Source organism: Centropristis striata, chromosome 12 (genome assembly GCF_030273125.1).
Source record: "Centropristis striata isolate RG_2023a ecotype Rhode Island chromosome 12, C.striata_1.0, whole genome shotgun sequence".
Taxonomy (NCBI): domain Eukaryota; kingdom Metazoa; phylum Chordata; class Actinopteri; order Perciformes; family Serranidae; genus Centropristis; species Centropristis striata.
In genome coordinates, this window is record NC_081528.1 from 1,657,545 (window position 1) to 1,673,406 (window position 15,862).

Consider the following 15,862-nt stretch of genomic DNA (forward strand, 5'->3'; position numbering starts at 1 on the left):
ATTTATATTCTGAATCAGGATATTGATTGTTGGCTAAAATGTCACACACATGCAGTGTAAAGCTACCAGGAGCCATGAGAGGAGAAATATATCTGATTCTATAGAAGCAGTATGATATCTAGCTTGTTACTTTAACCCTGTGGAGTCACTAAAGCTCCAAATAATCCAGACTTGTTGCCTCCATCAGACTAGAAAACAAAGCAGCGTGGAGCCCTACTGTAAATTTACCTCTAAAGTTCTGGCTGTAAACTCCATGAGGCCAGTTTCAGTTTGATGATGATATACCAAGTAAAACTGGAGACAAGCTCAAATAGATTTAGTATCAAATGATAGAACTGGATGGAACCCTCTTATATGGTAGATTTGACACCTTTGGTCACATTTGACACATTTACAATTATTTATTGAGCATGATAGTGTTTTGAAAGTTAAAAAAAAAGATTCAAATTCATATTTTATGTTGGACTAAAGGACTAAAAAAGACACAAAATGACTAAAAAAGACACAAAATGACAAAAAAAAGACACAAATGACTAAAAAAAGACACAAAAGACTAAAAAAGACACAAAATGACCAAGAAAAGACACAAAATGACTAAAAAAAGACACAAAATGACAAAAACAAGACACAAAATGACCAAAAGACAGAAATGACCAAAAAAAGACAGAAATGACAAAAACAAGACACAAAATGAGTAAAAAAAAGACACAAAATGACCAAAAAAATACACAAAATTACCAAAAAAGACACAAAATGACTAAAAGAGGCACAAAATGACAAAAAAGACACAAAATAACCAAAAAAATACACAAAATTACCAAAAAAGACACAAAATGACTAAAAGAGGCACAACAACAGACACAATTGACCAAAAAAGACACAAATTACTTAAAAAAGACACAAAAAGACCAAAAATGACGAAAAAAAGACAGAAAATGACCAAAAAAGACACAAAATGACTAAAAAAAGATACAAAATGACACAAAATGACAAAAAAAAGACACAAAATGACAAAAAAAGACGCAAAAAAAGACATGAAAGGATGAATAAATTGACCTTATAGCCCCAGAGAGAGTGAAGCTGAAGTTTCTAGTGAGATCAATCCTGTAATCAGCTTCATGCTAATGTTTCTCCTCTTCACTGTGAAACAACAACAACGTGTTGTGTTGTGTTGTGTTGTGTTGTGTTGTGTTGTGTTGTGTTGTGTATGTTGCTGCTAATAATCACAGCGTAACAAAGTAACCACTGACAAAGGATGCAATCATCTGCAATCATTTTAATGTAATTATTTTAATGGATTTGTCCATATTTATAAACGGTGATGATGTTTCTGTCCACAACAAATGTTATATTTAGCTGCCTGGTGAAAAGATTTCACAGAATTAATTCAACTCGTGTCAGGTCCTGCAAGAAACCTGCTAATGACACTGATGATGAATAAATAGTCAGAGAAATAGCACTTATTACATTATATTAACAAATGCAATTACATGGTGCAAGCAGCAGAAGTACAGTCATAATGTAAGACAAGTTATGTTTTAAAGGACATTTTTATTATAGCAGAAGACTCATTCACCAGAATATAATCCTTCACTATATTACTGGGTTAACTCTTTGGAGTTTGACTCTTTTTCATTCTGTCTCTAGAAACCATTCGTCGTTTTTTATTTTTCTAGCACAACCTCACCGATATGACCTGATCATTTTTTTATTTTGACTTACTGGATCAATATTTTGAACACAAAAAACACACAAAAAATGACAAAAAGACACACAAAAACACATTAAAAAACCCCACAAAAAACAAAAAAGAAACATAAAAACACACTCAAAACACACAAAAACACAATAAAAAATTTTTTTTAAAAGACACAAAAAGACAAATATAACACACACAAAATATGACAAAAAGCACATATAAAAACACACAAAAATGACAAAAAACACAAAAAATACACACATCCTCCCTAATGTGTGTGTGTGTATGTGTGTGTGTGTGTGTGGTGGGGCTTTAGAACAAATGAGATTCTTGAAAACAAACGAGTACTTTTGCTTTTGATACTTTAAGTACATTTTGATGCTGATACTTTTCTACTTTTACTCCAGTGAGTTCTGAATGCAGGACTTTTACTGTAGTGGAGTAATTTCACAGTGTGGTATTAGTACTTTTACTGCAGTAAGAGATCTGAATACTTCTTCCACCACTGTATTTTACAAAAAAATACATAAACCACCTCAATTGAGCGTAAAAACTTTTATGCACATTTTCAGGATTTCAGTTTTATCAAATTTTGGTGTTTCCATCAAGTTTTTGTCATGCTAATCTTGGCAAAGATTAGCACGTGGCAAATCTACGAGAAAAAAGTAGCAGATTTATGAGATTAAAAGTGGAAAATAAAGGAGAAAAAAGTTGCAAATTTATAAGATTAAAGTGGCAAATAAAGGACAAAAAAAGGAGCAGATTTATGAGATTAAAGTGGCAAATAAAGGAGAAAAAACTTGCAAATTTATGAGATTAAAAGTGGCAGATTTATGAGATTAAAAGTGGCAGATTTATGAGATTAAAAGTGGCAAATAGAGGAGAAAAAGTTGCAATTTTATGAGATTAAAAGTGGCAGATTTATGAGATTAAAAGTGGCAAATAGAGGAGAAAAAGTTGCAAATTCATAAGATTAAAAGTGGCAAATAGAGGACAAAAAAAGGAGCAGATTTATGAGATTAAAGTGGCAAATAAAGGAGAAAAAACTTGCAAATTTATGAGATTAAAAGTGGCAGATTTATGAGATTAAAAGTTGCAAATTTATAAGATTAAAGTGGCAAATAAAGGACAAAAAAGTTGCAAATTTATAAGATTAAAAGTGGCAAATAGAGGACAAAAAAAGGAGCAGATTTATGAGATTAAAGTGGCAAATAAAGGAGAAAAAGTTGCAAATTTATGAGATTAAAAGTGGCAGATAGAGGATAAAAATATGAAGTGAAATTATAAGTGGCAACTCTACAAGAAAAAAAAAGTAGCAGATATAAAAAGTGGTGGAGTAATTTCACAGCGTGGTTTTAGTAGTTTTCCTTAAGTAAGAGAAAATTTGGTGTTTCCATCAAGCTTTTATAATTCTAATCAAAATCCATCCATGCATCCATTCTCGTTTGCTTATCCGGGGCCGGGTCGCGGGGGCAGCAGGCTATATGCATTGAAATGCATTGATGTAAACACGACTATTGCTCATCTCTGAGGCTGTTTCTGACCAAACACTGGCCTCATCACAGGAAACACATCTGTAAACATCAGCTGCTGGAGAACTAAATTCATCCATTTCACTTGATAAAGAAAACAAACAGAGTGTGTCTGGGAGGAGGTGATTCCTGATTCTTGATTCCTGATTCCTGATTCCTGATTCTTGAGACTCTGGCAGCTTGTTTCTGTCTCTGACTGCAACACAATAAGCCTGAATGGGAAAATCTGACATCAAAGTCAGAATCCTCCACATACCAGCCATCAGCTGGGTCACTGGGAGACAACTTATGTAACCGCTGCGCTAATATTCAGTTATTTCATGTGCTTTATCTATAAAACATGCCGCCCTCTCCAAACTTCTAAACAAATGTGAATTCCCAGCAGGAGTCTGCCTCCTCTGCTGTGAACTTCTTGTTTTCTGCTCCTTGTCAAGCTTCTGTTTGATGATTCTGATCAAATGCTGCTGCACAGAATCAGCCTAATAAAGTTATTAACATCAGCTACACTGTTGGTTTTCTCTTTCTCTCTCTCAGTCAGTTTGAGGTTCTCTGCTGTTTGTTTCTGTGACAGGCCACAGAAACACAATGCTCAAGTTCCAGAAACAACACAACAGCACTTTGATGGAGCTCAATCAGAGAAACACACTCAGACGTTTTGAGTTCAGCAGCACCAGAAAACGTCTACGTCTTTCTGATCGGACATTCTGAACCACAAGTTTTCTACTTCAGCTGCCACCAGAAAATGGACCTGAAGTGACCTGAGTACGGGACCTGGGTCAGGTGTTAATAAATGGTTTTATCGGCAAAGAGACACAGATATGAGTAATAGATTTATGAGATTAAAAGTGGCAAATCTATGAGAAAAAAAGTTGCAGATTTATGAAATTAAAAGTGGCAAATCTACGAGAAATAAAGTAGCAGATTTATAAGATTAAAAGTGGCAAATCTATGGGAAATAAAGTAGCAGATTTATGAGATTTAAAGTGGCAAATAGAGGAGAGAGAAAAAAGTAGCAGATTTATTAAATTAAAAGTGGCAAATCTAAGAGCAAAAAAGTGGCAGATTTATAAGATTAAAAGTTAGAAATCTACAAGAAGAAAGATGCAGATTTGTGAGATTAAAAGTGGCAAATCTATGAGAAAAAATAGCAGATTTGTGAGATTAAAAGTGGCAAATCTACGAGAAAAAATAGCAGATTTATGAGATTTAAAGTGGCAAATGTACAATCTACATTGTTGATTTTCTCTACCTTCAAATCACTGATCGGATATTCTGAACCCCAAGTTTTCTACTTCAGCTGCCTCCAGAAAATGGACCTGAAGTGACCTGAGTACGGGACCTGGGTCAGGTGTTAATAAGTGGTTTTATCGGCAAAGAGACTCAGATATAAGTAATAGATTTATGAGATTAAAAGTGGCAAATCTACAAGAAATAAAGTAGAAGATTTATGAGATTTAAAGTGGCAAATCTACGAGAAATAAAGTAGCAGATTTATGGGATTAAAAGTGTCAAATGTAAGAGAAAAAGTGGCAGATTTATAAGATTAAAAATTGGAAATCTACAAGAAGAAAGATGCAGATTTATGAGATTAAAAGTGGCAAATCTACGAGAAAAAAAGTAGCAGATTTGTGAAATTTAACGTGTCAAATCTACGAGAAAAAAATAGCAGATTCATGAGATAAAAAGTGGCAAATCCAGGAGAAAAAGTAGCAGATTTGTGAGATTTTTTTAAAATAGGCCAGTGTTTGTTTTTCGAGGAACTCCAACCAGAAGCTGCAGCGTGCCGTGTGCTCTGTCTGCAGAGAGCGACTTAATCTAATTATACTTTTCAATCAGATTTATCAGTAAGGGAATCCTCGTGGTTTTAGACCAGAATCATCATTTCATCAGAAGGATCTGGACTCTGAAGAGACACTGCTGTGAATTAGGCCTATTCACAATAAAACATCATACTAATTTGGATGAGATGATAGATTTACTGCACCAGGAACTACAACACAATGGACAGATGCAACAGTTACATCTATAACACTTTTAATCTCATAAATCTGCTACTTTTTTCTCATAGATTTGTCACTTTAATCTAATTTCGAGTTACTATAAGGCTTAGCTGCTTTTTGGTCTAAAACTATTCTCTTCCTGTGATTTCTTAAGTTTACCAGTTTCCATAAACTGATTTTTTATATCTAGTCTATTATGAAATCTCATAAATCTGCTACTTTTTTCTCATAGATTTGCCACTTTTAATCTCATAAATCTGCTACTTTTTTCTCCTAGATTTGCCACTTTTTATCTTATAAATCTGCAACTTTTTTCTCATGGATTTGCCACTTTTAATCTCATAAATCTGCAACTTTATTTCTCGTAGATTTGCCACTTTTAATCTTATAAATATGCAACTTTTTTCTCTCATAGATTTGCCACTTTTTATAACATGAATATGCAATTTTTTTCTCATAGATTTGCAACTTTTTATATAATGAATCTGCAACTATTTTCTGATAGATTTGCAAATTTTAACCTCATAAATCTGCAACTTTTTTCTCGTAGTTTTGCCGCTTTTAATCTCATAAATCTGTTTTTATTGTAGATTTGCCACCTTAATCTCATAAATCTGGGACTTTTTCTTGAAGATTTGCCACTTTTTTCTTTATCCTTTCTTTTATTTCTTTCAAGTTACTACTTTTCATCTGAAACTATTCTCTGTTTCTGCTATTTCTGAAGTTTACCAGTTGCCACAAACTGCTTTTTAAACCTCGTCTTTAATGGAAAGAAGTGTGTTCAGATTTCACAGTATTTCGCCGCATGCAAAGCTTCATCACAAAGGCATTCAAGACGTGATTGACAGCCGACTTTTTATTCCTACATGTGAGCGCTGCGTAGCTGAAAGAGCTCAGACTGGAGCGCCTATTACCTGCTCACCTGACAGCCAGGTGAGCAGCTAACACGCAGCTAGCAGCAGGTAACCTGGACGCATTAATTACAGTAATTGATTTGTTCTTGACTCGCAGTAAAAGACATTGTCATGTTGTCGTGAATAAATATATTTGAACGTTGCTCCAGTCTGACAGAGTGGCAGCAGAGAAACAAACAGGAAGTGGGTTTATTTCTAAAAACTGTTCAGAGAGTTGACACGTCCTAATGGAGGCTGAGAGAACGGTTCATGGCTGCTTTCACATATGTTTCTGTCTTTATTACTTTCTGAATCATTTTGTTTTGTTTTGCAGGAAATTGCACATTGTGTAGATTGTCACAAAATGGTAAAATTATATTTGAGGTACTTGTACTTTACTTGAGTATTTCCATTTTATGTAACTTTTTATTTCTACTCCACTACATTTAAGAGGCAAATATTGAACTTTTTTCTCCACTTCCACATAGATTTGCCACTTTTTATCTTGCAAACCTGCAACTTTTTTCCTATAGATTTGCCACTTTTTATCTCTCAAATCTGCAACTTTTTTCTCATAGATTTGCCACTTTTTATCTCGCAATTCTGCAACTTTTCCCCCGTAGATTTGCCACTTTTAATCTTAAATCTGCAATTTTTTTCACACATTTGACAAATTTGGTGCTTTAATCACTAAATGAACAACTGGTATGATATATTAATAATAATAATAATATTGGACTTTGCTTGGTTCACTTGTGATCCCCTCTGGTTTCTTGTGGCTGCTGTTTTTTTTTTCCTTCTTCCTGGAAGGTATTTGTTTCACCGTGAAACTGCACTGACCCTCTCAGCACAAACATAAAATCTCCTAGATTTGCCACTTTTTATCTTATACATCTGCAACTTTATTTCTTGTGGATCTGCAACGTTTTTCTCCTAGATTTTCCACTTTTAATCTCATAAATCTACTATTTTTTCTCATAGATTTGCCACTTTTTATCTCTCAAATCTGCAACTTTTTTCCCGTAGATTTGCCACTTTTAATTTCATAAATCTGCTACTTTTTTCTCCTCCATTTGCCACTTTAATCTCATAAATCTGCAACATTTTTTTCATAGATTTGCCACTTTTTATCTCGCAAATCTGCAACTGTTTTCCCGTAGATTTGCCAATTTTAATCTCATAAATCCGCAAGTTTTTTCTCATAGATTTGCCACTTTAATCTCATAAATCTGCTACTTTTTCTCATAGATTTGCCACTTTTAATTTCATAAATCTGCTACTTTTTTCTCTTCTATTTGCCACTTTTTATCTCATAAATCTACTAATTTTTCTCTTAGATTTGCCACGTTTTATCTCGCAAATCTGCAACTTTTTCCCCGTAGATTTGCCAGTTTTAATCTCATAAATCTGCAACAGTTTTTCATAGATTTGCCACTTTTTATCTCGCAAATCTGCAACTTTTTCCCCGTAGATTTGCCACTTTTAATTTCATAAATCTGCTACTTTTTTCATACATTTGACAAATCTGGTGCTTTAATCACAAAATGAACAACTGGTATGATAAATTAAGCTCTAACTGGGTGAATATTGGACTTTGTCCCGGACTTTTCTTTGTCTTGTTTCACTCGTGATCCCTTTATGTTCCTTAGGTTTCTGCTGTATTTTTGGTATTTGTTCCGTGGTGAGGCGGCGCTGACCCTCTCAGCGTTGGCGTGGATGAGCAGCTGCATCCTGTCACCGCTGCTCCGCTTCAGAAAGGAAAACAGTGGGAGAAGAGAGGAGACGAGGAGAGGGGGAGCAGATCTACACAAGCATGAAATAACCAGATATTGTTACCAAACCTCACAAACAATTTCACATGAGATTCCTCCCCCTCAACCTCTCCCTATCTCACACCTCCACCTCTGGGTTTCTGCCCAGGCTTTTGTTTCTCCTCACCTCTTCCTCTCCTTCCTCCTCTTCCTCTCCATCCTCTCCAGGTCGCCCTCCGCCTCCTCCCATCTTCCTCTCGTTACCGTTTTATAGGCTTGTTAGTTCCACTTGAGATGCCAAATGACAAACAATCTAAAGGCAGTGAGGCGCTACCTTGCTGCCCTGCTAGAGCTGCAGAGTCTAAACAAACAGGATGTGAGCTGAAACACTCACCCATCCGCCCCCGCCGCCCACCGCCATCTCCATACGGGATTCAGACTCTTAAACACACTCAGGAGCTGTAACGACAAACACAAAGTGGTTTCAACCTGTGGATACACAGTGAAGAGGCAGGGAGCAGCTACTGTTACACTCTGGAGTGGTTCAAAGTTAAATTGAAAGACACAAAATTATCAAAATACACACAAATTGACCAAAAATAGATGTAAAAATGAGTAAAAAAGACACAAAATGACCAAAAATATTCGTAAAATGATAAAAAAAGACACAAAATGACCAAAAATAGATGTAAAATGATCAAAAAAGACACAAAATTATCAAAATACAAACAAATTGACCAAAAATAGATGTAAAAATGACCAAAAAAGACACAAAATGACCAAAAATAGATGCAAAAATGATCAAAAAAGACACAAAATAACCAAAAATAGATGTAAAATGATCAAAAAAGACACAAATTTATCAAAATACACACAAAATGACCAAAAATATTCGTAAAATGATCAAAAAAGACACAAAATGACCAAAAATATTCGTAAAATGATAAAAAAAGACACAAAATGACCAAAAATAGATGTAAAATGATCAAAAAACACACAAAATTATCAAAATACACACAAATTGACCAAAAATAGATGTAAAAATGACTAAAAAGGAGACAAAATGACCAAAACTATTCGTAAAATGATCAAAAAAGACACAAAATGACCAAAAATAGATGTAAAAATGACTAAAAATAGATGTCAAATGATCAAAAAAGACACAAAATTATCAAAATACACACAAATTGAACAAAAATAGATGTAAAAATGACTAAAAAAGACACAAAATGACCAAAAATATTTGTAAAATGACCAAAAAAGACACAAAATGACCAAAAATATATGTAAAAATGACGAAAAAAGACACAAAATGACCAAACATATATGTGAAATGATCAAAAAAGACACAAAATGACCAAAAATACATGTAAAATGATCAAAAATGACCAATGACACTTAAACACACTCAGGAGCTGTGAGATGACAAACACAAAGTGGTTTCCAACCTGTGGATACACAGTGAAGAGGCAGGGATCAGCTACTGTTACACTCTGGAGTGGTTCAAAGTTTCATTGATTTCTTAGTGCTTTTTAAATGCACAATTCATAATGATTTTGGTTATTATCAAGAATGTTTTCATGACTGTAGATCTAAAAATGACCAAAAAAGGACACACAATTATCGAAATACACACAAATTGACCAAAATAGATGTAAAAATGACTAAAAAAGACACAAAATGACCAAAAATAGATGTAAAATGATCAAAAAAGACACAAAATGACCAAAATAGATGTAAAAATGACTAAAAAAGACACAAAATGACCAAAAATGGATATAAAATGATCAAAAGACACAAAATGACCAAAAATAGATAAAATACAGCTTCAGTTAGTTATAGTTTTTTTAAAAACAGTTAGCGAAAATGTTTTTTCAATTCTAGTTTTCATTATTTCGTTTTAGTTTTTGTTAACTATAATAACCTTGATCCCCAGTGTTCAAGTCTGTGTCCAAGTCTGCATCACCTAGAAGAGTCAGAGTCGAGTTATCATAACCTGAGTTTGAGTCTGAGTCCCAGACTGTATATATATATATATATATATATATATAATATATAATAATAATAATAATGATAATAATAATAATAATAATAATAATAATAATAATAATAATAATAATAACTGAAGAAGAGATTTCTAACCTGCAGCTGTTGGAGAGTTTTTAACTTTCCACCTTAAGACGAAACCTAAACTGAGATTAAGGTGGAATTTATTTCTATATCAGGGAAGCATTGAACGTTATAAAACAGATGAAATTCTGAAGTAAATAAAACACAATGACACACTGTCACCGTTTCAGGGAATTTATACAGTTCTTACAAAATCCCTCAGATTTACTGTTTTTATCTGGTTTTTAAACACCTTTTTTACAGTGTACACTGCTGGATTGGAAATATTAAAAACAAACCACCATGTGCACCATAAAAACAGACAGACAGAGAGAGAGAGTAGTTGTCCTTTATCAAACATCTGCTGCTGACTGACTGTTACTATCTGAGCCATCAGCAGCCGGGTGTGTGTGTGTGTGTGTGTTTTGTGTGTTTTGTGTGTGTGTGTGTGAACAAACATGTCCCTTTGAGTCCGTGGCTGCAGAGCTAATATTGACCAGCGTACCTGGCGACATGCAGCAGGTCAGATTAAGAACAGTAGCGTGTGTTGGAGGAACAAAGAGCCAATGAGAAGCCTGATCATCACCTGGTGGTTGACTCACCTGTCAGCTGGGAGACGTGATGCACAGCTGCAGCTCTGACAGGTAAACCTCTCTGGCTCTGTGTGTCTATGTGGATCTGGAGACTGTGTTGTGTTTTAAAGATTCTCATTTCCCTTTTTAGTCTTTTCCACCAGCTCCTGTTCAGATAAGAGGATTAGCATCATCTGGTAGCTAACCAAAGACTCTCTGCTGACCTGCTTTTTTATTCTTTCACTCACTTTTAAATACGTCTTATACCTTCTTATATTAGGGTGTTGATTTACACATGGGTTGGAGTACTGGAAACATAGATTAAGTGTTGATTAATGCTGGAAATCTGGGTTTTACTGGAAAAAGACACAAAAAATGACCAAAAATAGATGTAAAAATGAGTAAAAGACACACAAAATGACCAAAGATATCTGCAAAATGATTTAAAAAGACACACTTTGACCAAAAATAGATGTAAAAATGAGTAAAAAAAACAAAAAATAACCAAAAATAGATGTGATATGATCCAAAAAAGACACAATATAACCAAAATAGATTTTAAAATGAATAAAAAAGACACAAAATAACCAAAAATGGATGTAAAATTATCAAAAAAGACACTAAATGACCAAAAATAGATGTTTAAATGACTAAAAAAGCCACAAAATGACCAATGACTGTGTTGTATTTTAAAGATTCTCATTTCCCTTTTTAGTCTTTTCCACCAGCTCCTGTTCAGATAAGAAGAGCTGGAAAAGAGGATTAGCATCATCTGGTAGCTAACCAAAGACTCTCTGCTGACCTGCTTTTTTTATTCTTTCACTCACCTTTAAATACATCTTATACCTTCTTATATTAGGGTGTTGATTTACACATCTTTGTCCATGGCTGTAGATGAAAAAATGACCGAAAAAGGACACAAAATTATCGAAATTTACACAAATTGACAAAAAATAGATGTAAAAATGACTTAAAAAGACACAAAATGACCAAAAATAGATTGTAAAATGAATTAAAAGCACACAAAATGACCAAAAATAGATGTAAAAATGATCAAAAATATGTGTAAAATTATCAAAAAAGACACAAAATGGCCAAAAATAGTTGTTAAAATGATTGAAAAAAGACACAATTAGGCCGGAATTTTATTTTACAACCATGAAAAGCAAGTAAACAGTAAATAGATTCCACTTGTTGATCGTTTTCCTCGTCATAGCGACCAAATCTGATCATCATTTACACACACACACACACCCCAGTAGTAACCTGTAGACATGAGTCCTGCCAGCAGACAGATGGCGTCCAGACGTCCAGTGAAGAACAGAAACAATGAGCAGATCTTTGTTGACTCTGCTGCCTGTTGACATTATTTTGTGGCTGATATCAGACTCCAGATTCAACTGTTCTGCTTTGGGCTCGACCTTTGAACCCAGGACCTCTTGCTTCTAAACGTGAATCAACAACACATGACAGCAGTAAATCATTGGACAACTTAAAGAACCATCAGTTCTACCCTGTTTGTTGTCTTAAACAGTTGGTATAGAACAAGCTGTGGGCTCGTCCGGGATTTGAACCCGGGACCTCTCGCACCCGAAGCGAGAATCATACCCCTAGACCAACGAGCCGATGATGCCTACGAAAGATCAGGACCTGCCGAATAATTTCCATTGTTTAGCGTTGTTTACGGTAAGACTTATACAAGCTTGGCTTGGGAACAAAACCACAGCGTTGACATGCAAAAAACTTTGAACTTCAATTTTTGCTACAACACAATGTTACCTGGCAAGACGCAGAACTGGACAAGTTGTAGACCTTCACTAAAATACACAGAGAACTACATTGCCCTGATTGGACACTTCTCTGAGCTGAAGCCAGAATTTTCTAGAAGCTTGATAGATTGTTGCATACGTCAAGCTTTGGGCTCATCCGGGATTTGAACCCAGGACCTCTCGCACCCGAAGCGAGAATCATACCCCTAGACCAACGAGCCGAGCTGTTGGTTTGTTTAGTTATTTGTTTTGAAAAATTTCCATTGTTTAGCATGTGACTTGGGAACAGAAACACAGCGTTGACATGCAAAAAATTGTGAATTTACTTTATTTTCTACAGAATTTACATTTCAGTTGTATGTGTGAAAGCATTTCAGTTGTGTGTGTGAAAGCATTTCAGTTGAATGTGTGAAAGCATTTCAGTTGTGTGTGTGAAAGCATTTCAGTTGAATGTGTGAAAGCATTTCAGTTGTGTGTGTGAAAGCATTTCAGTTGTGTGTGTGAAAGCATTTCAGTTGAATGTGTGAAAGCATTTCAGTTGTGTGTGTGAAAGCATTTCAGTTGAATGTGTGAAAGCATTTCAGTTGTGTGTGTGAAAGCATTTCAGTTGAATGTGTGAGAGCATTTCAGTTGTTTGTGTGAGGTTTTTACTATAGCGTTTCATTTGTGTGTGTGTTGCTATAGTGTGTGAATGTGTTTCGTTTTGTTTTCTGTCTATGAATCTCCTCTGATCCTTCTAAGTCTGTCCATTCTGAAGCAACAACTTAGTGACAGCCTCATGTATCTCAGTCAAAAAACACATAATGTGACGATCAGTCAGTTCCACTTGAGGATCAGAGGTAAAGAGTTATTTGGGGACATCTACATCCATAATGTTTAATATCTTCATAACCAAACTAAAGTAATGTGTTGAGCGTATCTGCTATAAAAAGCAGCGTCCCTCGACATCAGTAGACTCAGTATGCTGTGACATCAGCCGCCTCCTTGACTGGATTTATTGAGCTTGTTATCGTCACTAATTGAACAGAGCAGTCTGAGCAAGACGCGTCTCCATGCAGAGCGGCAAACAAACGAGCGGGGCGGGCGGATAAATGAAGGCAGAGAGATCTGTGGAATCACAAGAGCAACACAAACATGTTCCTGAGGGATTCACACATGAAATAAACACAGTGGGTTGGGTTGGAGAGTCACGAGCAGAGAGAGAAAAGAGGAGAATGGATGATAAGAGAGATAAAGTAAAACAGGAGGAAATATGTCTTTGATTTATGTCCCAGCTGTTTGATACAAAGTGACCAAAAATTGATGTAAAAATGATCAAAAAAGACACAAAATGACCAAAAATATATGTGAAAATGGTAAAAACAAACCAAAAAAAAAACACAAAATGACCAAAAATATATGCTAAAATGATCAAAAAAGACACAAAATGACCCAAAAAAAGATGTAAAATGATCAAGAAAGACACAAAATGACCCAAAAATTATGTAAAAATCATCAAAAGACACAAAATGACCAAATTTTTTTGTAAAAAGTCATAAAAAAACACACAAAATGACCAAAAATATATGTAAAAATCATCAAAAGACACAAAATGACCAAATTTTTTTGTAAAAAGTCATAAAAAAACACACAAAATGACCAAAAATATATGTTAAAATGATCAAAAGACACGAAATGACCAAAATTTTTTGTAAAAAGTCATAAAAAAAAACACACAAAATGACCAAAAATATATGTTGAAAATGATCAAAAGACATAAAATGACCAAAAATAGATGTAAACATGATCAAGAAAGACACAAAATGACCAAAAAATGATGTAAAAATCATCAAGAGACACAAAATGACCAAATTTTTTTCTAAAAAGTCATAAAAAAAACACACAAAATGACCAAAAATAGATTTAAACATGATCAACAAAGACACAAAATGACCAAAAATAGATGTTAAAACTATTAAAAAAGACACAAAATGACCAAATTTTTTTGTAAAAAGTCATAAAAAAACACACAAAATGACCAAAAATAGATTTAAACATGATCAACAAAGACACAAAATGACCAGAAATGGATGTAAAAATGACTCAAAAAGACACAAATTGACCAAAAAAGGAAGCTGTGTGTTCCTGCATCATTAATAATAAGGAAGGAATCTAAAACTCACAGGTTGTGTGAGTGTTCACCCTGATAACTGCTGCTGCTGGAGCCTAATTGTATTTTTAAAGATTTAACTAATTATATTACAAAGGAAACAAAAAGCCAATCTAGCTGTTCCTGAAAGCAGCTGGCAGCTCCCTGATTAGATCAGGGGGATGTCTCTGTGTGGTGGATTTAACCACGATGATCATTAAATGAAACACTTTACAGACCTGAAGGTGTTTTTAGAGCTGATTGTGTTCCAGGCTTTATTTCCACCATGCTCGATTATTATTATTATTATTATTATTATTATTATTATTATTATTAATATCATTACTGGACAAAACACAGCTAGCAGAATATTTTGCAGCAGCAGAATTTAAAGTGTTTTATCTGCAGATCTGTCACCTCTGAGCTGAAGGACAGACTCTTTAATTACCACTTCCCTCATAAATACTGACATACATTTCAAATAATTTCTCTTTTGTGATCATTTTAAACATGCAAAAGCTACTTGAAGTGTTAAAAGGAGGATGTGTTTTCATGTGAAATGTAAAAATGCTGTCAGATTGTTCCAACTCCAAGAGAAAACCAGAGGTGGTAGAAGTATTCAGATTTATTCACTTCCTTTATAAAAAGACACAAAATGACATTTATTTTATTTTATTTGTTCTTATCTTACCTTACTTTACTTTTATCTAATTAATTTCTAACCCGCCTCCAGTGTTTCCTCACTGCTCCATGTTGAGATGGAGCTTCCTCACTTTGTGCTTTGTTTTTTTAAATTATTATTATTATTACTTTCTCCTTTTTTATGTAAAGCACTTTGTGTTGCATCTCTCTTGTATGAAAAGTGCTCTACAAATAAAGTCTGATTGATTGATTGATTGATTGATTGATTGATTGATTGATTGATTGATTGATTGATTGAACGATTTGATCCAATCCCGTTTTGATGGTGCAGCCTGATTCAGAAGCTGCTTCACACCCTCAATTTATTTTGTGTCTTTTATTTTGACAATTTTGTGTCTTTTTGGTCATTTTGTGTCTTTCTTGGTCATTTGTGTCTGTTGTTGTGTCTATTTTAGTTATTTTGTGTCTTTTTTACTTATTTTTTGTCTTTTTTTGGTCATTTTGTGTCTTTTTTTTTAGTTATTTTGTGTCTTTTTTTTGGCATTTTGTCTTTTTTTTGGTATTTTGTGTCTTTTTTTGGTCAGTTTGTCTTTTTTGGTCATTTGTGTCTTTTGTTGTGACTTTTTGGGTCATTTTGTGTCTTTCTTGGTCATTTTGTGTCTGTTGTTATGTCTATTTTAGTTATTTTGTGTCTTTTTTACTTATTTTTTGTCTTTTTTTGGTCATTTTGTGTCTTTTTTTTAGTTATTTTGTGTCTTTTTTTGTTA

At 34.1% G+C, this 15,862-nt stretch overlaps 2 non-coding genes across 2 annotated transcripts; both read right to left on the reverse strand.

Annotated features, from left to right (window-relative positions):
- Window positions 1-12,109: 12,109 nt before the first annotated feature.
- trnap-cgg (transfer RNA proline (anticodon CGG)) lies at window positions 12,110-12,181 on the reverse strand. The gene has a single exon. It is a non-coding gene; the product is annotated as a tRNA-Pro (tRNA).
- Window positions 12,182-12,474: 293 nt separating this feature from the next.
- Window positions 12,475-12,546, reverse strand: trnap-cgg (transfer RNA proline (anticodon CGG)). Its single transcript has one exon. It is a non-coding gene; the product is annotated as a tRNA-Pro (tRNA).
- Window positions 12,547-15,862: the final 3,316 nt, after the last annotated feature.